This window comes from Dipodomys merriami, unplaced genomic scaffold (genome assembly GCF_024711535.1).
Source record: "Dipodomys merriami isolate MVZ:Mamm:240054 unplaced genomic scaffold, mDipMer1.0.p SCAF_91, whole genome shotgun sequence".
Classification (NCBI taxonomy): Eukaryota; Metazoa; Chordata; class Mammalia; order Rodentia; family Heteromyidae; genus Dipodomys; species Dipodomys merriami.
In genome coordinates, this window is record NW_027206524.1 from 523,526 (window position 1) to 547,668 (window position 24,143).

Consider the following 24,143-nt stretch of genomic DNA (forward strand, 5'->3'; position numbering starts at 1 on the left):
GAGACCTGAAACTTCCTATATATTCTAAAGTTCAAGAACCTCCTGCTTCACCCAGTCTCTCAAGGGGTGGGAGCCACCAACTTAGTTCCTACCATTGCCTTTCTCCTAAATTACTGGAAATCTTCCTGCTCCCAGTAAGACATCTTTAATCCATTTTCTACACAATAGACACCGTTTTAGAAAATGAAAATCTGGTCTTTTTTTTCTGCCTTAAACCCTTCAGTGGCTCCCATCCCTCTATCAGATATGCCTAAATTCATCCCTATTATATTTTCCAATGGCTCTTGAGGATCTTTGCCCATATATCACTTACCATATACCCCTCTGTGCCCATGTTACTTTCTCCAAGTGTTCATATGGCATTTCCTTTGTCTCCTTCCACCTCTTCCTAACACGTACCTATCTCCTGATCAAGTTCTACTCTTCTATCACATGCCCTGTGAATCCCTCAACTACTTCCCCATTCTTCTTTTGAACTGCAAGAACACATGGAATGTTCATGGAATGTTCTGTCTTAAAGCACTAATTCACCAGTCAATCAATCACTTACCTGTAGTGATCAGCTTCAAGCTCTCTATGAACTGGAGCTCCAGGTACACAACACCACGTCTGACCACGACCAACTTTAGAAGACTTATGTTGTCTAAAAAGAAATCCCTATTCATTGTCAGTCACTCCCTATTTCGTCCAAACTCCACCTACCACCACGACTGTCAATGGAGATGGATAAGAGTTTATCTCAGCTTCTCTTTCATGAAAAATCACGGGTCCTTAAGATCCACTCTTGGAAAGCATTTCAAGACAATCTCATAAAAAAGAAGTATCTCTTAAAGTGAACATTTTAGTAGGCCTGGGAATGTGGCTTAGTGATATTGTTTGCCTAGCATGCATGAAGCCCTGGGTTTTGTTTTGTTTTATCTTTTTTTTTTTTTTTGGTCAGTCGTGGGGCCTGAACTCTGGGCCTGGGTTCTGTCCCTCAGCTCTTAAGCTCAAGGCTAGCGCTCTACCACTTGAGTCATAGTGCCACTTCTGGCTTTTTTTTTTTTTTTTTTCTGCTTATGTGGTGCTGAGGAATCAAACTCAGGGCCTCATGCATGCAAGGCAAGCACTCTACCACTGAGCTAGCTTCCCAGCCCTGAAGCCCTGTGTTTGATTCCTCAATATATAAACAGAAAAGGCCAGAAATGGCACTGTGGCTCAAGTGGTAGAGTGCTATCCTTGAGCAAAAGAAGCTCAGGGACAGTGCCCAGGCCCAGAGTTCAGGCCTCAGGACTTAAAGACAAACAAACAAACAAACAAAAAACCTTCCTCCTCTTCATGCTCAAAATGACAAGTCCTTTATGTAGCTTTTATACTTTCTGAGGGGGGAGAATACAAGCAGTCCTTCCAAATACTCCTAGTCCTTAGACCACGGTTCTGGGTAGATGAGAAAGTTGAGGCCCACCCAAAATACAGGTAATTTTCAGGACTTCCTTTTTGGGAGACATATCTTATGCCTAGGGTTGCTTCTACCACCTCTACTGTGCCACCTATTGGTACACAGATGTATTAGCCACTTAGAAGCTCTCCTAACCTCATTTAGGGACTTTTATGGAGGTTTCCTTATGTAGGAATAGTTGATTAAATCACTGATCATAAATAATTAACTCAATCCTAGAGCCCTTCCCCTTTCCGGAGGACAAAGAATGGTGTTGGGTTGAAAAGTTCCAACACTTTAATCATGACTTGGTTCTTGTGGAGTAATCTCACTTTATATCTTGTTATGTTATATTAATTTATTATGCCTCTTTCTTCCCTCCTTCTCTCTCCCCCCCTAATCTATTCCCCCTTCTTTCTTTTCTTTCTTCTTCCCTTTTTCTTTCTAATAGAGTCAAACTTATCCTCCTGTCTCAGTCTGTACTGGAGTTTCAGGCAGTTTGCCACTATGCCCAGATGACTCATATAGTCTTTCTCTGTGTGTGTGCATGTGTGTGCATGCATAGGCACACATGCACAAGCATACTAGTATTGAAGCTTGAACTCCAGGCTTCAAACTCTGGTTCAGCTTCTCACTCATGTCTGGGGCTATACCACTGGAGCCATACCTCTTCTGGCCTTCCGGTGGTTAACTAAGAGATTTTTGTCTTGCACAGCTGGATTTTTGTCTTCCACAGCTGGATTCCAAAAAACTATGATTCTCAGATTCAGACATCCTGAGTAGATAGGATTATAGATGTGAGACACATGAGTGCATGTGTGTGTGTGTGTGTGTGTGTGTGTGTGTGTGTGTGTGCGCGCGTGCGCGCGAGCATGCGTGCATGTGCGCGCGTGCTCATGCACGCATGAGTGCTTGAACACTGGTCCTAGGGCTTGAACTCAGGGCCTAGGCAGTGTCTGTGAGTTTTTTTAACTCAATGTTAGCACTCTACTACTGGAGCCACAGCTCTACTTCAAGCTTTTTTAGTGATTAATTGGAGATAAGAGTCTCAGGGACTTTCTCCCTCTGGCTGGCTTCAAATCAAGATCCTCAGATCTCAGCCTTTTGAGTAGCTAGGACTTTTTTAAGGCTTTTTTTTTTTTTTTTAAACTCGGGGCTGGGAAGGTGGCTCAGTGGTAGAGTGCTGGCCTTGCATGCATGAGGCCCTGGGTTCCATTCCTCAGCACCACATAAGTAGATAAAAGCCGAAGTGGCACTGTGGCTCAAGTGGTAGAGCACTTGTCTTGAGCTGAAGAGCTGAGGGATAGTGCCCAGGCCCAGAGTTCAGGCCTCTGACTGACCAAAAGTATAAATAAATAAAATAAAACTCTAGTGCCAAATTTAGGCAAGTGCTCTTTCACTGAGATACAGATAAGGAGCCACTAGCCAGCCAAGAGTGAAGAGGAAATGTAAAGGAAATTAAAAATAAAAGATGGAATTGATTATAAGACCTCCGAGAGAATATTGTAATTAAGCTGCTTTTTTTTTTTTTTTTTTTTTTTTTTTTTGGTTGGTCATGAGGCCTGAACTCTGGGCCTGGGTACTGTCCCTCAGTTCTTCCGCTCAAGGCTAGCATTCTACTACTTGAGCCACAGCACCACTTCCAGTTTTCTGAGTGGTTTATTGGAGATAAAGAGTCTCACTGACTTTCCTGCCTGGGCTGGCTTTGAACCACAATCGTCAGATCTCAGCCTCCTGAGTAGCTAGGATTACAGGCAGGAGTCACCAGCGCCCGGGAAGCTTTTTTTTTTTGTAATTAAGTTTTTTAACTAGCCTTGTTGGCCCTGCAAGGCTGTGGAATGGCAAAGTTTGTTTGTTTGTTTTTTTGAATACTCTACCCACTCTAAGGTGGTACTCTACCTTTGAACCATCCCTCCAGCCAATACTCTATCTACTTTGAAGATTACTATAGGCTTCATTATTCTAGTTTAAGGAGGATCAAAGAATAGTTTCTGAAAGAACAGATCTTATAACCTAGGTCACTAAACGCCTGCCTTAGAGGTCTAAAGTAATTGAGTAAATACACCCTCCCCCATACCCCGGGAAACAGAAACTCTGCCCCCAGGGCTAGTCCCAGTGAGGAGCTTAAACTCCAAGCCCTTTACATTTCAATACAAACTTGTGCTGGGGATTTTTACCCTTTGTCAAAGATGGCAAATTTTCAGTACTTTCCTCATTAATTTTCCTATCACTTTCACTCCATCCATGTATTGCTTGAATTCTTTTGCTGGACTCAAGTACTGGGAGTGATTAGCTACAGTGACTTTTAGGTAATATTTGCTAGCCCCTATATTTTATGACGTACTAGAAGAGAGGAGTTTGAAGATTCCCAGCACAAAGAAACAATAAATGTTGAAAGAGGTGGAAAAGCTAATTACTGGATTTGATTATTGCATATGTACTTCTATCATGCTGTACTGTGCAAATATGTATAATTATTGTCCATGAAAAAAAAAAGAAAATGTAAAAACTGTTTTTTTGTTTGTTTGGTCGTGGGGCCTGAACTCTGGGCCTGGGTGCTGTCCCTCAGCTCTTCAGCTCAAGGCGAGCGCTCTACCACTTGAGCTACAGTGCCACTTCCCGTTTTCTGGTGGTTTATTGGAGATAGGAGTCTCACGGTCTTTCCTGCCTGGGCTGGCTTTGAACCGCGATCCTCAGATCTCAGCCTCCTGAGTAGCTAGGATTACAGGCATGAGCCACCAGCGCCCGGCTTAAAAACTGTTTTTTTAAAAAAATAAATGTTTGGATTTTAGAACTGTGATTTTTTTCTTATTTTTATTTTTACATTGAAATTACTTATATTTTAGTAAAACAAACTTTGGGAGGTAGGAAAAAAAACACAAAAAGTGGCAAAAAGTCAAAGGTAGTCAGGGTAGGGAGGAATACCACAGAATACCAGGTGAAAAGCAGATTCTCTATCAAGACAATCAGCTGAAGATAGGCAGCGCATGCTTTGCATTTTGTCAATGTCCTTGTGAGACAAAGAGCCCAAATATATTAGTTATTTACATATTAACAGGACCCTCACAATGTGGTGTCTATTTGGACCCCACACTAGGCAAAACAATGTACTTGAACCAGTGCCAGGCGCCTCATTCTCTAGGTTTAGGGAAAAGAAGACTCCAGTAGAGACAGCAAGATTTGATCCAAGGTTCAGCCTGGAGACTTCAGAGCTAAACTAGATTCTTCCCCCAACAGCTTCTCGACTGAGATCCCTTCTGTCTTTCTAATGTATTTTCTATACCCTAGGAGTAATAATGGTCTCCCTTCTCTTTGGCTAGATGGGAGCTGCCTATGGGAATGCAGGGCTCTGCCTAGTAACCATGGGAACCTTATTGGCATGGCAACTGCGGCAGCCCTGAGAAAGGCAGGGGGGAGGGGAAGGGAGCGGAGGGGAGGAGAGCAGTGGGAAGTGTTGTATTCCTAGGGAAAAGAGGTGATGTAGTTTTTCATCCTGCTGGGAGAAAGAGGAGGAGAAAAGGCAGCCAGCTGGACCTTTAGCTCCTTGGCTGACACAAGGGACAAGTCCTGCAAGACTTAAAAACTCCTCCTTAACCCAGTCCAAGAGGACGTTGGAGCAGGGCTAAAAGTCCATCTGGGCACCGAGACTAAAAGGATCAAGGTTTTTTGGTTTTGGTTTTGGATTTTGTTTGTTTGTATTTCAGCTCAGCAGCACTAGGAAAGGTTTAGGGCTAAAAAATAACGTGAAAGATCTCCACTAGGAGCTCACCCTGAAGTGCTGGAATCATGATATTATATTTTCATAACTTTTATCATCCTGAGATGAAATACACCTTGTATTTCATACTTTTGTTGACAAATAAAAGGCACCTTTTTAAAAGAGATGTCTAGCAATGAGGAAATTTCCAATTAGAATTTCTTGCACTTAGAACAAGAAATAAATCTTTGCAATAAGTTTAAGAATGGCTGAGGCCAGGCGCCGGTGGCTCACTCCTGTAATCCTAGCTACTCAGGAGGCTGATATCTGAGGATCACGGATCAAAGCCAGCCCGGGCGGGTAAGTCTTTGAGACTCTTATCTCCAATAAACTACTGGAAAACCGGAAGTGGCGCTGTGGCTCAAGCCGCAGAGCGCACACCTTGAGCTGAAGAGCACAGGGACAGTACCCAAGCCCAGAGTTCAAGCCCCATGACTGACAAAAAAAAAAAAAAAAAAAAAAAAAGAATGGCTGAGGCTGGCTAGAAATGTGGCTTAGTGGTAGAGTGCATGCATGAAACCCTGGGTTCGATTCCTCAGTACCACATAAACAGAAAAAGCCAAAAGTGGGGCTGTGGCTCAAGTGGTAGAGTGCTAGCCTTGAGCAAAAAGAAACTCAGGGACAGTATTCAGGCCCTGAGTTCAAGCCCCAGGACTGGCACACATAAACACACACACACACACACACACACACACACACACAAAGGCTGAAAAATCACAAAGAAATAATGGGACCAAGAACCCACCAGCATGATATAAAGATTACTTTAAATGGTGAACATTTAATCCATAGCAGATTAGAAAGAAATCTTACTTTAACTTACTTGGTGTGACTAAAGCAGGGCCTCCCCATACACAGAGCCTTTACTTTTCCACAAGGAAATTTCCTGATTGATAGAAGATTGGCACAGATTGAACAAAGGCACAAAGGCACCACTTCAAGGAACTCTGTCCAGAAAAAGAGCTTGATCTGCTGGTTTCAGATTAGAATGCTCCAGCCTTTCCTATAGAAGCCTTAATCACTATCCCTTTTGCTGTAAACCCTGAGAAAAAAACATTAAAAAAACAAAACAAAAACAGTTATATTAGGTAAAATTCTTTTCACAGTAAGCATATAATGAGTCATTCTCTTTAATTTGGAGGGAGATGTCTTTTGGAAAGCTCCATTTAAGTAGTTATATAGTAACACCTTTTGGTTTTTCAGTTGTGTTCTTATTTATTTACTTATTGCTACTACTAGGGCTGGGCTTGTACTCAGGGGCTGGCTCTCTCTTGCTCTGCTTTTTTCTGGTCACAGCTGTCACTTAACCTCTCAAGCCACACTTCTAGTCTGACATTTTGCTGGTTAATTGAAGATAAAAGCCTCACAGACTTTTCTTCCTGGTCTAGTTTCATTCAAACTGTGGTCCTCAGAGCTCAGCCTTTTGAATAGCTAGGATTATAGGTGTAAGCCACCCCTACCTAGTAGCCTACACTGACATTTTAAAAATGGTGCTTTTTTGGGGGGGGGGGATCCGGTCATGGGGCCTGAACTCTGGGCCTGGGCGCTGTCCCTCAGCTCTTCAGTTCAAGGCTAGCACTCTACCACTTGAGCCACAGCACCAGTTCCAGCTTTTTTCTTTTTGCTTATGTGGTGCTGGGGAATTGAACCCAGGGCCTCAGGCATGCAAGGCAAGCATTCTACCACTGAGCCACCTTCCTAGCCCAAATGGTGCTTTTTTTGAGACAGGATTTGACCTTACACTATACTGGCTTTGAACTCAAGAGCTCCTGCTTCATCCTCTCGAATGCTGGGATGGCAGAATTGTGCCCTCACACCTGGCCAAAATAGCATCTGTATCCACAATATGATCATATACTATACAATTCACCCTTTTGGGATGGGGGTGCTGAAGTTTGAACTCAGGGCCTGCTAGGCAAGGACATTACCACTCAAGCCACAGCTCTGGCTTTCAAAGTGTAAAATCCAGTGGCTTTTAGTATAATCTTATGGTTGTATAGATATTTTTACCATCTACCACTCTCTAATTTTAGTACTCTTACAGTATCCTCCAAAAACACTAAGGAATACACATACATTAGCAGTCACTTGCCTTAGCTCTTGGCAACCACTCATCTACTTTCTGCATTTATAGTTTGGCCTATTCTGGACATTTTATATAAATAGAATCATATGTGTCTTTCTGTGTCTGGCTTCTTTCAATTAGCAGGATTCTTTCCACTTTATTTATTTATTTTTTTGAACTGGTACTAGGGCTTGAACTCAGGGCCAAATTACATCTCTACTTCCAGCTTTTTGCTGGTTAATTGGAAGAAATGAGTCACTTGCATTTGTTTGCCAGAAGTAGCTTCAAACCATATCTTAGCCTCCTAGGTAGCTAGGATTACAGGCATGGACCATTGGTGTCTGATTACCTTTAAAAAATGTTTAATATTCTAAATAAAGTTGCTATGAACATTTAAGTATGGATTTTTGTGTACATGTATTGATCAAGTCTTTTTGTTTTCAGGGGAGGGGGGTCCAGTAGTGGAGTCTGAACTCTGGGCCTGGGTGCTGTCCCTCAGCTCTTCAGCTCAAGGCTAGCACTCTACCACTTGAGCCACAGCGCCACTCCCAGCTTTTTTCTTTTTGCTTATGTGGTGCTGAGGAATCAAACCCAGGGCCTCATGCGTGCAAGGCAAGCGCTCTACCACTGAGCCACCTTCCTAGCCCTTGATCAAGACTTATGAAATGGTAAACCTGGTAAATAGAAGAAATTTAAATTTCCTACTAACCATACTTTCCTTTATTCCCACAACCCTCCTTCTTCCTCTCTCCTTGGAGTAGCTGGTCAGTATAATGTAATATCCAGGTATGGTAGTGTAAAATTCTCTTCCCATTAAAGAAAATCTTCTCCTTTTTCTTTCTTGTGCATGTGTATATGAGTCTTCGCATGTGTATTCTAGACAGATATTCTGACATTTGAACCATACCCTCAACCCTTTTATTTATTTATTTATTTTTGAGACAGAGTCCTACTAACTTTACCCAGGCCAGCACTGAACTCAGATTCTCCTTCCTGTACCTCCCTATAAACTAGGATTACAAGCATATACCAACCACTCCTGGCTTTAAAAAGTTCTTAAAGTTTCTGGCGCTGGTGGCTCACTCCTGTAATCCTAGCTACTCAGGAGGTTGAGATCTGAGGATTGTAGGTACAAGCCAGCCCTGGCAGGAAAGTCCCTGAGACTCTTTTCTCCAATTAACCACCGGAATACCAGAAGTGGTGCTGTGGCTCAAAGTGTTAGAGTACTAGCCTTGAGCAAAGAGCTCAGGGACAGCACCCAGACTGACAAAAGCCCCATGACTGACCAAAAAAAAAAAAAAAAAAAAAAAAAAAAAGTAAGATAATGGAGTGTGGAAGGAAGAAAGTAAGAGGATAGACAATGGCTCATACATGCAAATAAGCGACTGTGACCATATTCATCCTATTGACCCTTTCCCCCTCTTCCCCCAACCCCCCCCCCATTGATACCAATTCTACCAACAGAGCTTACTAATGAACACAGTCTTAAACTAAAAAGAATCTGAATTTATTTGAATATGTAGATTTTGAATGATCTTAGATTGCCAAGCTTTTCAATACTTCTAGTTTCTTATTCATCTCATGCCCGGCTGCTTTGTGTGTTTCTAAGACAGCAGTCAGTACTGTGTCACATCAACTTCTCACACCCAGACATTTGATCAATAGCCAACAGTGAGTTTTTTCCTCTTATAAGTCTCCACAACCCAGGTGCCAGCATCATACCATGTCATGAAATTGGTAGGATATCATTTTTAAGGGAATTATCTAAGAAAATATTATTGAATGCTATTTATAAAGCATAGTAAGGGCAGAGTTTATTTGGAACCATTACAATAAGTGGACAATTGCAATTAGACTTTGTGGTGGGGGAAAGAGATTAAAGATCTACCCCAAATACAGCATTACAAATGTTTAGAATTTGTAGCTGATGATCAGGGTAGAGCTCGTGGATGGGAAGCTATTGCGAAGAAACATTAGGAGTAAGGGGATTCTGAATAAATTGACCTAAAGGAGGATGTGTGTGTGTGTGTGTGTGTGTGTGTGTGTGTGTGTGTGTGTGTGTGTGTGTGTGTGTGTGTGTGTGTGTTGAAGCTTGAACTCAAGGTCTGAGCACTGTACCTTAGCATCTTTTTGTTCAAGGCTAGTACTCTACCACATGAGCCAACACCTTTTTGGAGGTTAAATTGAGAGACAAGAGTTGCTCAGATTTTTCTGTCTGGGATGGCTTTTGAACCTCAATCCTTCGATCTCAGCCTCCTGAGTAGCTAGTATTATAGACATTAGCTACAGATCTTAGAGTGCTAACAGGATTCTTGCTGAAGACAACCCAGGGTGCTCTGACACCAACTGAGGCATAGTAGAGGATAAGAACCTTGATTATGGGGCTGGGAAGGTGGCTCAGTGGTAGAGCGCTTGCCTTGCATGCATGAGGCCCTGGGTTCGATTCCTTAGCACCACATAAGCAAAAAGAAAAAAAGCCGGAAGTGGCGCTGTGGCTCAAGTGGTAGAGTGCTAGCCTTGGGCTGAAGAGCTGAGGAACAGCGCCCAGGCCCAGAGTTCAGGCCCCATGACTAGACCAAAAAAAAAAAAAAAAAGAACCTTGATTACTTATCATAGTTGACCAGATATTAAGGATTGAGGGGTTGTCAATAAACTGACTTAACAGGATTCTTGCAAAAAGTGGATTTTACATGAAAGTGTACAATGGAGGTAAGAAAAGGCTTAGGAACCTTACTCATCACCCACCCAGCACGCCTCTTTCAGAACTCTTTGGAGTTCAGTGTTAGGAAGTTCTCACTTTGTAGAATATGACGTCCTGAAGAAGTTGGCCGTTCAAACCCTCGCTAAAATGACTTCCTGAGTTACTGAAATTGGGACTTTGGTAAGTGTATGTTGTTTGCTCATCATTTTCACATGGATGAAAATGCTGTCGTATTTCAGAATTGAAGCCTTTAGAGGGGACAGCTGTGGCCTGAGGCAGCATTTGCAAAGCATTCTGGGCTCAGAGAGGCTGTTGGTTTTGGATTGATCATTATTTAGCTTGACTGGTTCAGTGAAATGACAGTGTTCTTTAGCATTTTCCTTTCTTCAAGTTATTTTCTGAATCATCACCTTTTCTAGTACCTGGGGAAGCTGAGGATAGCACACATAGAGATTTGAGACTGAGGGGAGTGGGAGTTTATGTAATGAAGTCCCTGCTTGAACTGAAGGTCTTGAGAAGGATCCAAATGCAACCTGAACCATCTCCTGAACAACCCCCCCATCTGATAGCATTGTTGTCTAGTCTCCCTATGGATAATGAGACAACAATCAGGGCCTATCTGGTCCCTTATTCACATAAGGCAAGACTCACCTGCCCTAATTAACTATTCCCTGGTCACAAGAATGGAAGATTGATTTTTCTTGTTTGACCAGTCTAGATCTGAAAGTTTCCCACACAATAGAAAACTCATTTCCCATTTCCTGTTAAAATGTATGGTTCTCCATTCTTGCTTCTCTCCTTCCTTCCCTACTCTCCCTCTTTTTCTCCTTCCCTTCCTCCCTTCATTTCCTCCCTTCATCATTCCTTCCTCTTGGGCCTGGACACTGTCCCTCAGCTCTTCAGCTCAAGGCTAGCGCTCTACCACTTGAGCCATAGCACCACTTCTGGCTTTTTCTGCGTATTTGGTGCTGAGGAATTGAACCCAGGGCCTCATGCATGCAAGGCAAGCACTCTACCACTGAGCTACCTTCCCAGCCCCCTTCCTTCTTTCCAATTTGTGATTCTCCTTTATTCCTTCCTTCCCTTGTTTCTTCCTTCCCTCATTTTCTCCCTTGTTTCCACCCTTTCTCCTTCTCTCCATTCCTCTTCCTTCTTCTTTCCTTCTTTCCCTCCTTTCCTTCCTCCTTTCCCTCCCTTCCTTCCTCCTTTTCATTCTTTGTCTTTCTGTGGCTTTCTTTCCTTGAAATTTCTAATTGTCTTTCTGTATAGAAATTTTTTTTTATTGCATTTGCACTTTGGGGATTTTCAGTTCATTAGGAGATCTCATTCTTTTACTTTACTTGCAAACTAGTTTGTGTATTTTGTTTTCTTAATCAGGAAACAGGGTGAGTATTCTGATATTTGTCATTTTTCTGGGACCAATGTGTTCTCAATTTTTATATTATTGCCTATTCTTTTTGAAAGTTAAATGGTCTTGTTTCTGGTATATGTGTGCTTTGTGATAGGGATAAATTAACTGCTGGCTAGCAGGCTATAAATAGATTTTGAATCTTGGGGAATATTCCATTTCCCTTGTGACAGCAAATCAGGGAATTTAATCAACATGGGAGATTAAGGATGGCAATGAATATAGACCCAAATTAGATGTTAGAATCAAACCAGAGATAGAAAAATCAAATAATCTGACAATGTTAGCAAGTATGAGCTCATTTTTATTTTCTTGGCTGTGATTCATGTAGGCTTTCAGTAAAGACTTCATGGCTCATTTCCAAAAGGTCATGGAAAACTAGCTTCCTCAAAAAGGATCCTTCTAAGGAAAGTCAAATATAACGTTCACCATAGATATGCTGCGATCATTGAATCTCTCATCTTAAAAATCCATTTCCAGTCTGGTGCTGGTAGATCACACTTGTAATTCTGGCTATTTAGGAGGCTGATATCTGAGGATGGCTTCTGGAAGCCAGCCCATGAAGAAAAGTACTTGAGAATCTTATCTCCAATTAAGCACCAACAATGTCAGAAGTAGAATTGTGGCTCAAGTCATAGAGTACTAGCCTTGAGCAAAATAGGTCAGGAATAGCACTCAAGCCCTGAGTTAAAGCTTCAGGACTCCCCCTCCCCCCACAATTTCCAGATTTGAAAAACCATTTTTTGAGACAGTACTGTGAAGCCATGTCATTGCAGGTATGTAAGTAGTGTAAGTAGTGCAGCAGCATCTAGGAGGGACATTGATTTTTGCATCAAGTTGGTGGTCAGACATATTCTCTATGTTCTCATTTGATTCTTTCACAGAGCAAACCAAGATTCATTAGCATCACCCTCTAAAATTATTAGTATGATTCCAGAATCTATTGTTTATTCTTGTACTTATGCCCAGTCACTTTCCCTTCTTTCCTTTCTCTTCTTTTTCTTCCTTCCTTCCCTCCCTTCCTTCTTCTCTCCTCTTTCTCTTTCCTTTCTTCTCTTTCTTGTTTTGTTGTAAGCCTCAGCTTTTCTTAACAACATCTTGGTTTATTATTAAGCAGTAATTGGATATTAAGAACTCTCAAAGGATTTAACCTTTACAAAAACCCTACAAATAGAAAATATTTGAGAGATTCAGAAAAATAGCGAACTACCTATAGAGTCAAGGTTTAAACCTGGCCATTCAGAGCCACTGTCTAACTTTCCTTTTGTAGGTCTTGTATCATTCACTTGACTCTTTTTTTGGGGGGGGGCGGGCGGTCGTGGGGCCTGAACTCTGGGCCTGGGCGCTGTCCCTTAGCTCTTCAGCTCAAGGCTAGCGCTCTACCACTTGAGCCACAGCGCCACTTCCGGCTTTTTTCTTTTTGCTTATGTGGTGCTGAGGAATCGAACCCAGGGCCTCATGCATGCAAGGCAAGTGCTCTACCACTGAGCCACCTTCCCAGCCCTCACTTGACATTTTTTGAATGCCTACTATTGTCTGTTTCAATATTTAAACCATTGTTTCAAATAATTAGCTTCTCTGTAGATGATACATTCTTTCTTTCCTCCTCTCTTTACTCTTCTTTCCCTCTTTCCTTCTCTTCATTTTTAATTTTTTCAGCACTAGCATTTGAACTCGAGGCTTTGTGCTTGCTAGGGAGGTGCTCTACCATTTGAGTCACTCCCCAACTCCATTTGAGTCACTCACTCCCCAACTCCCTCCCTCCCTGTCGCCCTCCCTGCCTTCCTTCGTTTTTTTTGTAGGTCATGGGGCCTGAACTCTGGGCCTGGGCACTGTCCCTCAGCTCTTCAGCTCAAGGCTAGTGCTCTACCACTTGAGCCATAGTGCCACTTCTGGCTTTTTCTGCTTATGTGGTGTTGAGGAATTGAACCCAGGGCCTCATGCATGCAAGGCAAGCACTCTACTACTGAGCCATCTTCCCAGCCCTCTTCCATTCTTCCTTGCGGAGGTCTCTGGGTGTGCAGGTGCACTTAACATTTAAAATATGTGCACTTTTTCTTTGTACGTATTCTCTCTTAACTGAGACAATAGTATTCAAGCCTATTAGAATAGAAGCACTGGCCTTTTTATTTATAACTTATAATTTGTTTATTTTGAGACTGGACACTTGTTCTAAACAGTTTTGCATGTATTATATTATTTAATCTATAGAACTCCTTGTGGAGTTCTTGTATACACAAGACAACATGCCCAGAGAGAGTGACCTGTACAAGGTCATCAGAACACTAAGCTTTGAATGGGAGTTTTCTCACAGACCAAGTTATTTATCATATGCAATACATCCTCGCAGTCTTCTCTCAAACTGATTCCTCAAGATCTCTGAAGATCAAGAGGAGAAATCATCTCTTGTCCTGGTTAGCTTCTGCTAAGGGCTAAGGAAGAGAATTAGCCTAAACACTAGTGTATATTAAGTACTTTACATATACTAATCCCTGACTCGCACAGCCCCAGGATTGGCTAATAATCCTCATTATGCAGATGAGGAAAGGATCACGGAAAGGATAACTCACAAGGTAACAAAACCAGGTAGGATCTTTTAGCCACATATTGGTCTTTCTTTCTGAAAGAAGCAATTCTCTGGTTAATAACATCAAAAGGACAAAATGGCCAAGTCTTCTTCATAGCTCAATATTCCCTTGTTTCTTCTTATCCTCTTTTTTGGGGGGGTCTGGTCGTGGGGCCTGAACTCTGGGCCTGGGCACTGTCCCTGAGCTCTTCAGCTCAAGGCTAACGCTCTACCACTTGAGCCACAGCGCCACTTCCGGCTTTTTTCTTTTTGCTTATGTGGTGCTGAGGAATCGAACCCAAGGCCTCATGCATGCAAGGCAAGTGCTCTACCACTGAGCCACCTTCCCAGCCCCCTCCATATCCTCTTAAGGATTAAAATAGCCTCAGAAAGAGTGCATAAATGAGCAAGGAAAGACCATCTTCCCTTTCAGTTGAGCCGAGAGGTACTCTGCCATCAGACAAAATTGGGGTACTCCAGAATATTTTCTTATGTCTTCTTTTCCTTTTGGGGGAAGGGGGTAGTACTAAGGTTTGAACTCAGAACAGGGGCTCTATTTGTGTGTGTGTGTGCTGGGACTGGGGCTTGAACTTAGGGCCTGAGCACTGTACTTGAGCTTTTTCACCCAAAGTTGACATTTGACCACTTGAGCCACAATGCCACCTCCAGCTTTTTGGTAGTTAATTGGAAGTAAGAGTCTCATGGACTTGCCTTCTCCAGGCTGGCTTCAAACAGTAATCCTCAGATTTCAGCCTCCTGAATTACAGGTGTGAGCCACCAGCCGCCAGTTTGGGGCAGGCAGTCTTGATCAAAGGCTCCAGTGCTTTTTTGCTTTAATTAATTTTCAGACAGGGTCTCAGGTGTTTTACCAGGGCCTACCCTGGGATCACGGAAATCCTACCTAAGCCTCTCTAGGGATTACTGGAATGAGCCACGATGCCCAGTCTTGTGCTTTGTTTTCTGTCTTCTTTGTCTGCATTATTAGAATTATTAGATCTATTAGATGTCTACGGATAGGACGGATAAACCCAGACTTCTGCACAGTACATCAACAGAAGACTTGAACTTGCACGTGGCCCCAGGGCTTCCTGAATTTGTGTCTTTAAATTTTTCCCTTACTATCTGAAGTCGGGGGGGGGGGGGGGGCTGAAACTCTTTCACTCAGATGTCTCTGCTTCCTCCAGCTCTCATTCTGCAGGTTTGGGTAGGGAGAAAAAAAGAAAAGAAAACAAAACAAAACAAGACAAGCATTCCTGCCCAGCTCCTCACCTTTGGCTTGAAATCTGAAAAGTCTTTTGGGGTGGGCGCCTGGCTTGCCCACCCAACCCTAGTGGAATGGAAAGGGAGTTCAGAAAAACACCCGAAGCTCCTTTGAATGTGACTGTGGGCATCTGGGCAAAGCCGCCCACCCATTCAAACCATCTGCTTACACGTTGTGGGGATCCTGGAGTGTCAGGCCCTGCGAGGGAGACATCCTCGTTGGTAGGCCGGGCACGCACGCATGCGCGCATCTCTTGGACCTCATGAATATTCATGAGGGCAGCAGCAGAAGGGCCGGCATCAAAAGCTGGGCGAAGCAACCACTCATAAATATGAATACGGGCCGGCCCACGTGCTCCCTTTCCCGGGGAAGGCTCACCGGGCGGAGGACGCCCAGGCAGGCCCTGCGCGTGCCCGAGCGGAGCGGGTGCCCGAGCGCAGGCGCGTCCCCGCGAGCCCGGGCGCGAGCGCGGGCAGGGGGCGGGGCGGAGGCGGGGAGCCGAGCGGAGCGGGGCGCCGCGGGAGCCGCGGGGAGGGCTGGGGAGGGGAGGGGAGGGAGCGGCGAGGGAGGGGAGCGCTCGCGGCTCGCGGCTCGCGGCTCGCTCCTCGCTGGCTCTCTGGCCGCAGCCGCTGCGCTCCGGCCCCGCTCGCCCAGGCCCGTGGATGGGGGTGTCCGGCTGAACCCGGGATCCGCCTCCGTCCGCCAGGACCCGCACAGGTGCTGTCGCCTCCGGTGCGGACCCGACCCCCACAGCGGCTCGGGTGAGGGTCGGGTGGGGGTGGGTGGAGGAGGACAGTGGGGGGGGGGTGCCGAGGTCTTCCTGCCCTTCTCGTCCTGGGGAGCGCGGGCAGATGTCAGACCTGGCGATCGTGCATGTGTGAGCGTGCAAGAGTGCACCAGTGCGTGTGCGCGCGCGCGTGCACGTGTGTGAGTGTGTGTGAAGGGAGGTGGCGGGGTCCAGAACCGTTATCTGGTCGGGTTCTGTGAACCCGGCCCGCACTCCTCTTTGTGCGGAAGAACGAGACCCCGCGGCGGCGCGGCCCCTCCCCAGGGCGTGGAGCCTCGGCCCGGCCGAGCCCGAGCCTTCGGCGGGGTCGGAACCGCTGGCCGCAGCTGCAGTCTGTCCGCTCGGGAGCAGGTCGGAGGAAGGACGGGAGCGGCGGCGCGGTGGTGGTGTGCGGATGTGTGTGAGTGAGTGTGCGTGTGAGTGTGCACCCTGGGAACCGGTTCTCCTCCGGACCCAGGGCTCCGGAGACTGCAGGCTTGATTGGCCCTGGCTGCCCCCCTCTCGCCTTTCTCCGTCCCCCCCCCAGCCGCTGGACACACACATGCCCTCCGTTGTCCACCTCTGATTTGTCCCAAAGGGGCCGTGGGAGTGTGTGTGCGGCCTGCCTGGGATTAGCCGGGCTTCCCTGGAGCGCCAGCTATTGTGCTGCCTGGAGGAGCCCTTTCTTTGCCCCAGCAGAAGGGGGCGAGGGAAAGGGGGGTGCCTATGAGATATGGAGGTGAATGCAAAAGCAGGAGTGGAAAGAAGGGGGGGGGACTCAGAACCACAAAGGGGTTGCCGATTTAGAAATGACAATGAAAAACTATTTCGTCCCAGCCGGGGAAGCTGCTGGGTTTTGCTGAAGGAGTGGAGGGCCGGTGCTAGGGATGGAGATGGAGATGGAGGAGGAGCATACCATCGATTGACCTATGAAGCAAGTAGTAGGAAGACCCAGGGAGACGCAGTGGGGCTTGCGTGGAGGTGCAGAGGCCCAGCATGGTGAAATTCCCACAGCTCCCACCCGGGATTCACTGGGCTCCTAGCGGCAAAGCAGGGCCCGATAATGTTTGCTGCAGTCCCAAGCTGCAGATCCTGCATCATGGTGCTGCAGGGAGAGGCTTCTGTGTTTCCTACTGGGTCTCTGTCAAGCTCTTTTCTCTTCCAAACCACACCATCTAATGGGCGCCCAAGTGAATGGAATAAATTATAAGACAGAATCACACTATAGTCCTGGGTTCCATGATACAGAGGAAAAGAAAACATGGGGCTTTGTGGCTCACTCCAGTAATCCTAGCCATTGAAGAGGCTGAGATCTGATGATCATGGTTCAAAGCTAATCCACGCAGGAAAGATTGATGCTCTTATCCCCAATAAGTGGGAAGTGGAGCTGAAGCTCAAGTGGGCAGAGCATCAGCCTTGAGCAAAGCAAGCTAAGGGACAGTGACAAGGCCACCAGCTCAAACTTCACTACCAGCACACACCCCACCCACCCCCAAAAAAGGAAAAAGATGAGCTCCCATGATTCATTCTTTCTGACATTACTTTTATTTACTTATTTATTTAAAGTGTGAACAGACTATCTCTTGTATTGACATTAACGTTTGGGGTGGAGTACAGGAGGGTAGGAATAGAATCTAGGGCCTCACACATTCTAAACAAGTGTTCTGTCACTGAAACACATCACTTACCCTAAGAGTGTGTGTGTCAGTATTAGGGCTTGGCATTGTCCCTTAGTTTTTTCATTTAAGGTTAGTATTCTACCACTTGAATCACAGCATCACTTCCAGCTTTTTGGTTAATTGGAGATAAGAATCTCACAGACTTTTTTGCCCAAGCTGGATTTAAATCTGGATCTTCAGATCTCTGCCTCCTGAGTAGCTAAGGTTACAGGTATGAGCCATCGTGCAAGCGTTAGCCCTAATTTTTTTTTTTTTGTCGGTCGTGGGGCTTGAACTCTGGGCCTGGTTGCTGTCTCTGCACTCTTCAGCTCAAGGCTAGTGCTCTACCAGTTGAGCCACAATACCACTTCCAGTTTTCTGGTGGTTTATTGGAGAAAAGAGTCTCACAGACTTTCCTGCCCAGGCTGGCTTTGAACCGTGATCCTCAGATCTCAGCCTCCTTAGTAGCTAGGATTACAGGCATGAGCTACAGGCACCTGGCTCCTCCTAACTTCTAAAGGTAGAAGGGCTCTGAGAGTAGCTAGGATAAGGACAGTAGCAAGCTTGCCAGGATGGAAAAGTAGAAGATTATTTTTGGTATTTTTGTTGTAAAATGAAGGCACCCTAGGAAATGAAGGCACTCTAGAAAAAAGGAGAGCAAAAGAACATGAGCTAATGAGACCTCCCCCCAAAAAAGAATCCTGGGGTAAAGAAGGAGTTATGTGATATTATTTCAAGTCAAGTGCCAACCCTAACTAAAGACCCCACCTGGAGGCTATGGTAGGGCCAATCAGGATGATAGAAAGTCAGTCTTCTGCTACAGTCTTTCTACAAATGCAGTTGGGTGCCCTGTAATTTCAGATCCCAAATTTGGTAATTTGGGTTTTTAGTTTTAACTTCATCTCTGATTCTTTATACAGTGTTTCTTGATTCCTGAATAGTGAGTGAACAAAAACCAATCAGGATATATTATGGGCTGTTTTGAATAACCACATTTCTGGACTGTAGCTTAGCATTTACTTCTTTTCTAGTCTTTTCAATTCATCTGTTTTTTTTTTTTTTCTCCAGTCTTCCTGAACTTTCAGCATCTTTTCCTTTTGATGCAGTAAAAACTCAACCTCGGCCCTAGATTCCGACTGAATTGGCCCTTGTTACTCGTTAATAGTGTAGAATCAGCATCCTTGCTAGTGATGCCTTCTCATTCCCCTCCACTCTCACACCCACAGAGGAACACAGATTTAAAGCAAATGGAAATATCTGCTAATAGCTGGCTAGCTTTCATCTCTCTCTGTAGTAGGAAGTGGGACCAGTGACCCAGGAACTTTAGCCAAATGAATTGAAAAAGGCTTTAGTAAAAAATAAAAACAACCAAAAATGCCCAAATTTTTGGGGTAATAGTTCTCTCATTTGATAAGCATTTGAAAATATCACACATGGTCTCTGATGGCAGAGATTACTTTTTTTTTTTTTTTCCTTTGGTCGCGGGGGCTTGGGCACTGTCCCTCGGCTCTTCAGCTCAAAGCTAGTGCTCTACCACTTGAGCCACAGCATCACTTCCAGTTTTCTGGTGGTTTATTGGAGATAAGAGTCTCACAGACTTTCTTGCCCAGCCTGGCTTTGAACCACCATCCTCAGATCTCAACTTCCTGAGTAGCTAGGATTACAGGCATGAGCCACTGGCTTCTGGCTGAGATGACCTTTCTTTTGCTTGGAACATGTTTATACCATACATCTGTGCAAGTTATTCTGATTTTCTTAGCCTAATTGGCATTTATCAGACAAACACTTTCTGAGTTCTTCCCCCCACCCCATCCTGGGGCTTGAACTCTGGGCCTAGGTGCTGCTCTTGAGCTCTTTTTGCTCAAGGCTAGCACTCTACCACTTGAGCCACAAGGTCACTTCTGGCTTTTTCTGTGAATAATTGGACATAAGAGTCTCATGAACTTTCCTGCCCAGGCTGCCTTTGAACCACAATCCTCAGATCTCAGCCTCCTGAGTAACTAGGATTACAAGCGTGAGCCACCAGCACCTGGCTCACTTTCTGAGTTCTACACATTGTACTTAACACTGCAAAGATGTCATTGGGTTCACAGAATGACCTACAAGGTAAGCAATATTTGAAATCCCATTTTACAGTGAGGACATTGAGGAACAAGGAAGCAGATAATTTGTCCACAGACTCCCAGGCAGGAGTGGTAGAACCAAGATTGGAATCCTGAGTCTAGGCTCTTACCTGGCTCTGTACTACCTCAATTAACAAATCCCTCTGCTACCTTTCCCTACTCTCAGTAACACCTTAAGAGCTCTCCTTCCCTCCATTCCTTCTTCCTCTCTCTCCCTCCCTTCCTTCTTTTCTTCCTCCCCTTTCCCTTTTATCTTTTCTTTTCTTTTTCTTTTTTTTAAGAGGGTCTTACTGTGTAGCACAGGCTGACCTTAAACTCTTCGTCCTCCTAAAAAAGCTCATCTTTTTGGTGCTGATGTTCTCTCAAATGAATTTCCTCCTCTTCTTTTTTTCTCCCCCTCTTTTCTCTTCCTCCTCTTCTTCCTCTCCTTCCTTCTCATCTTCTTCTGTGCCCTCCTCCTCCTCTTCTTTTTCTTTTCTTTCTCCTCCTTTTGTGCTATGAACTCCTTTGGTGGTATGGGAAAGCCTATGGTATTTCTTCTCTGAATAATGTTTTTAAACCCATTAAAATACTTAGGTTTACAAAGGAAACCAATTTCATTGAAATATAGATATATGGGTGTTAAGAAAGAGTAATAGTGGAGGTGAACAGATGAAAGTACATAATATGAAATTATGGAGATACTACAGTAAAACTCATTTGTTTAATTTACACTAAAAACAAAGAAATATACATATGTATAGTCGAGAGCCTACTCTATAGACCATTGATGAAGGATCCCTAATACAATTAGTTGTGCATTGCCTTTTAAAATTGTTTTTAATATATTTTTATTGTAAAGATACTGTACAGAGAGGTTACAGTTACATGAGTCAGGTAATGAATACATTTCCTATTGAGCATTGTTACCCCCTCCTTTGTTTCTCCCCTACCATCCCTTCTCTTCCCACCTCCCCAACTCCTCCCTCCCCCACCAAAGTTGTAAAATTCATTTTAAGCTGTGTTGGGCAAAGTGGTGGTGACTAGCCATGTGTGGCTGTTGGATACTTGAAAGGAGATTAATTTGAAGATAGACTGTCTATGTAAATTACACACTGGATTTCCAATGTAAATTAGGTCATTAATATTTAATATGAAGTACATTGCTACGTTAACACTTCGATTATACTGGATTAAGTATATAGTGAAAATATATCTTATAATTGAAATTATTAAATGAACTTGAATTGAAATTATTAAAATGAACTTCCCAAAGTGTGAGCTCTATATCAGCAGCTTCATATAACAAATGAAGAAATCAGTACCCAGTTTACCAGCGATGGCAGGACCGTTGGTTTCCTCTTCTCCTTTTCTTGTGGGGAGGCCTGTGATTTTTCTAGGATATGGTTTTTACATCTTTACATCTGTTTGGATATCAAGATTTTATCATATTGCTTTTGCAAACTGTGAATGCTCAAAATATGTGCGTGCACAAGTAAGTGTGTGTGTGTGTGTGTGTGTGTGTGTGTGTGTGTGTGTGTGTGTGTGTGTGTGTTAGATGTAGGGCTTGAACTCTGTCCCTCAGCTCTTCAGCTCAAGGCTAGTGCTCTACCACTTGAACTGCACAGCACCACTTCTAGTTTTCTGGTGGTTTATTGGAGATAAGAGTTTCATGGACTTTCCTGTCTAGGCTGGCTTTGAACTGCGATTTTCAGATCTCAGCCTCCTGAGTAGTTAGGATTACAGGTGTGAGCCACTGGTCCCTGGCTGTGTGTATATTTTTTGTGCCACTACAATGCTTGGACTTAGGACCTTGTACCCTGTCTTTCTTGCTCACAGCTGTTGTTTTATCACTGGAGACACACCTTCAGTCTGGCATTTTGCTAGTTAATTGGAGATAGAGTCTTGTAAGCTTTTCTGCCCAGAATGGCTTTGAGAACTATGATCCTCCAGATCTCAGCTTCCTTAGTAACTAGAATTACGGACAGGTGTGATGTGAGTCATCAGTGCTCAACTATTTGTTGATGCAAAGGTGACTGACTTTCTCCTAGCAAAACTAACATATGAACTGTGCCACTTGCCACACCCAGTTTTGTGAAGGAATGGGCACTAATAGGGCAAATCCTATGGCTCTTGCTGTCTATTTGGCTTTTCTCAGCTTGTGGTTCCAACTTTAGCATGTAACTGGATCCATGATCCTACAGCTTGAGAGAGAAAAGTTGGGCTGCCTTTCTGTGTTACAGGGAAGGAAGCTGGACATGTGTAGAGGAGTATGACAGACAGTATTGCTGGAGGAAAACTGTATGTAGGGACAGAAGAGAATTTTTCAATGAACACATATTGATTGATTACTGGCCACAGGGCAGCTGGTATGCTTGAAGCCGTGGAGGACATCAGAGGTTGTTTATGCCCTTGAGGAACTGAAATGAAAATTGAAAGGAGCCAGGATGTACGCACAGATGGATAAACCACAATTGAAGGTGCTATATGAAGAGGGCATGATAATGTGATGTGATGTGATGTGATGTGATGTGTGTGTGTGTGTGTGTGTGTGTGTGTTTAAGAAGTTTGCAGGGTTGCTGGAAAATGGAAGGCATCCTGAGTGTGCACTGCTCAAGATGGAAGTGGAGTTTGGCTTTGTAACACTTAAGTGACTCTGTTGTTTCATACAAGATACCAGGTCATTGAGTTCATTCAAAGGCATATGCGCTGTATCTGAATAAAACTCAGGTGTTCATGGGAAAGTCTGTTTACTTCTGTGTCTGTCCCTGAGAAAGAAGTCTTGCCGTGCTGTCCCCAAGCTGCGAGGCTCAGGTAATACTCCTGCCTCCGCCTCCTGAGTAACTGGGATATCAGGTATAAACACCACTAAGCCTTGCTGAAGTTTCTATTAGTGTTCTGTTATCTCTATTTATTTATTGCCAGTAATAAGCTTGAACTCAGGGACTGTTTCTTAGTTCTTTTGCTCAAGGCTGGTGCTCTACTATTTGAGCCAAAGCTCTACTTCTGGCATTTTGGTGGTTAATTGGAGCTAAGAGTCTCATGGACTTTCCTGCCCAGCCTGGCTTCCTACTATGATCCTTAGATCTCAGCCTCTTAAATAGCTAGGATGACAGATGTGAGCCCCTGGAACCTGGCTTCTATTATTTATTAATGAGAGGACTGTGATCCTTTATCCAAAATATTTAGGGCTAGGTTTCTTTCAGAATTTAGATTATTTCAAATTTTGTAAAGTAGTAACAGAATGCCTATTTTACATTCTGTTCACTGTGGTCTGAGGGTAGCCATTTCTTTACTTATTATTTTTTATTTACATTAGGATAGAACCCAGGGCCTTGTGCATCTCAGGATCATGGTCTATCACTCTGCCATTCAGCTATACCAGTCTCTTCTATAATGAAAAAGCTACAGCAAAACACAATAAGTTAAAATCATAAGTAACTTTACATTCAGTTTGGGTTTATTTATTTATTTAGAGATAGAGTCTTTGTGTAGCCCAGACTGGATTTGAACTTGAAAGATTCTCCTGTCTTTTCTTTTCTTTTCTTTCCTTTCCTTTCCTTTCTTCTTTCCTCCCTTCCCTCCCTCCCTCCTTCCCTCCCTCCCTCCTTCCCTCCCTCCCTCCTTCCCTCCCTCCCTCCTTCCCTCCCTCCCTCCTTTCCTCCCTTCCTTCTTTCCTTCCTTTCTTTCTTTCTTTTTTCTTTCTTTCTTTCTTTCTTTCTTTCTTTCTTTCTTTCTTTCTTTCTTTCTTTCTTTCTTTCTTTCTTTCTTTCTTTCTTTCTTTCTTTCTTTCTTTTTCTTTCTTGTTGGTCGTGGGGCTTGAACTCTGGGCCTGTGCACTGTCCCTCAACTCTTCAGCTCAAGGCTAGCGTTGTACCACTTGAGCCACAGTACCACTTCCAGTTTTCTGAGTGTCATGGACTTTTCCTGCCCCGGCTGGCTTTGAACTGTGATCCTCAGATCTCAGCCTCCTGAGTAGCTAGGATTACAGGTGTGAACCACCTGTGCCTGGCTGCCTTGGCCTTTCAATGCTGGGATTATATGTGTGCACCATAATGCCTAGGCTGTGTCAGGTTTTATTGGTAAAGAACTTCAGGTCATGTCATGTTTCTGCAAAACTAGCTATAAAATTTATAGTTTTTTAGAGCACATAGTGAGGGTCTGTGTACATATGGGGTATTGTGGTAGTAGTAGTGAGAAAAAAATGTTGAATGGTATTAACATTTGTCATCTGCTAAACTCTGATTTAAGCACTTACCTGCTTATAGATTTAATCTTGTAAAGACCCTTTGAAGTAGTCCTGCTGCTATTGTCTGTGCGTGCATGCATGCATGCGTGCTTGTGCACATGTGAGCACACACATGCATGCACACCAGTACTGGTTTGAACTCAGGGCCTGAGCTCTGCCTCTAAGCTTTTTTATTCAAGCCTAGTATTCTACC

The 24,143-nt window shown here is 44.1% G+C and overlaps 1 protein-coding gene across 3 annotated transcripts in view; it reads left to right on the forward strand.

Moving 5' to 3' along the window:
* The first annotated feature begins 15,743 nt into the window (after positions 1-15,743).
* Positions 15,744-24,143, forward strand: part of LOC138821307 (fasciculation and elongation protein zeta-1) — a 50,564-nt gene continuing 42,164 nt past the window's right edge. Inside the window, exon 1 of one of the 3 annotated variants that reach the window (XM_070013442.1) lies at positions 15,744-15,936. The gene's annotated coding sequence lies outside the window, so the exon portion shown is untranslated. The remainder of the gene's footprint in view (positions 15,937-24,143) is intronic. The other 2 variants (XM_070013444.1, XM_070013443.1) reach the window with 2 other exon arrangements.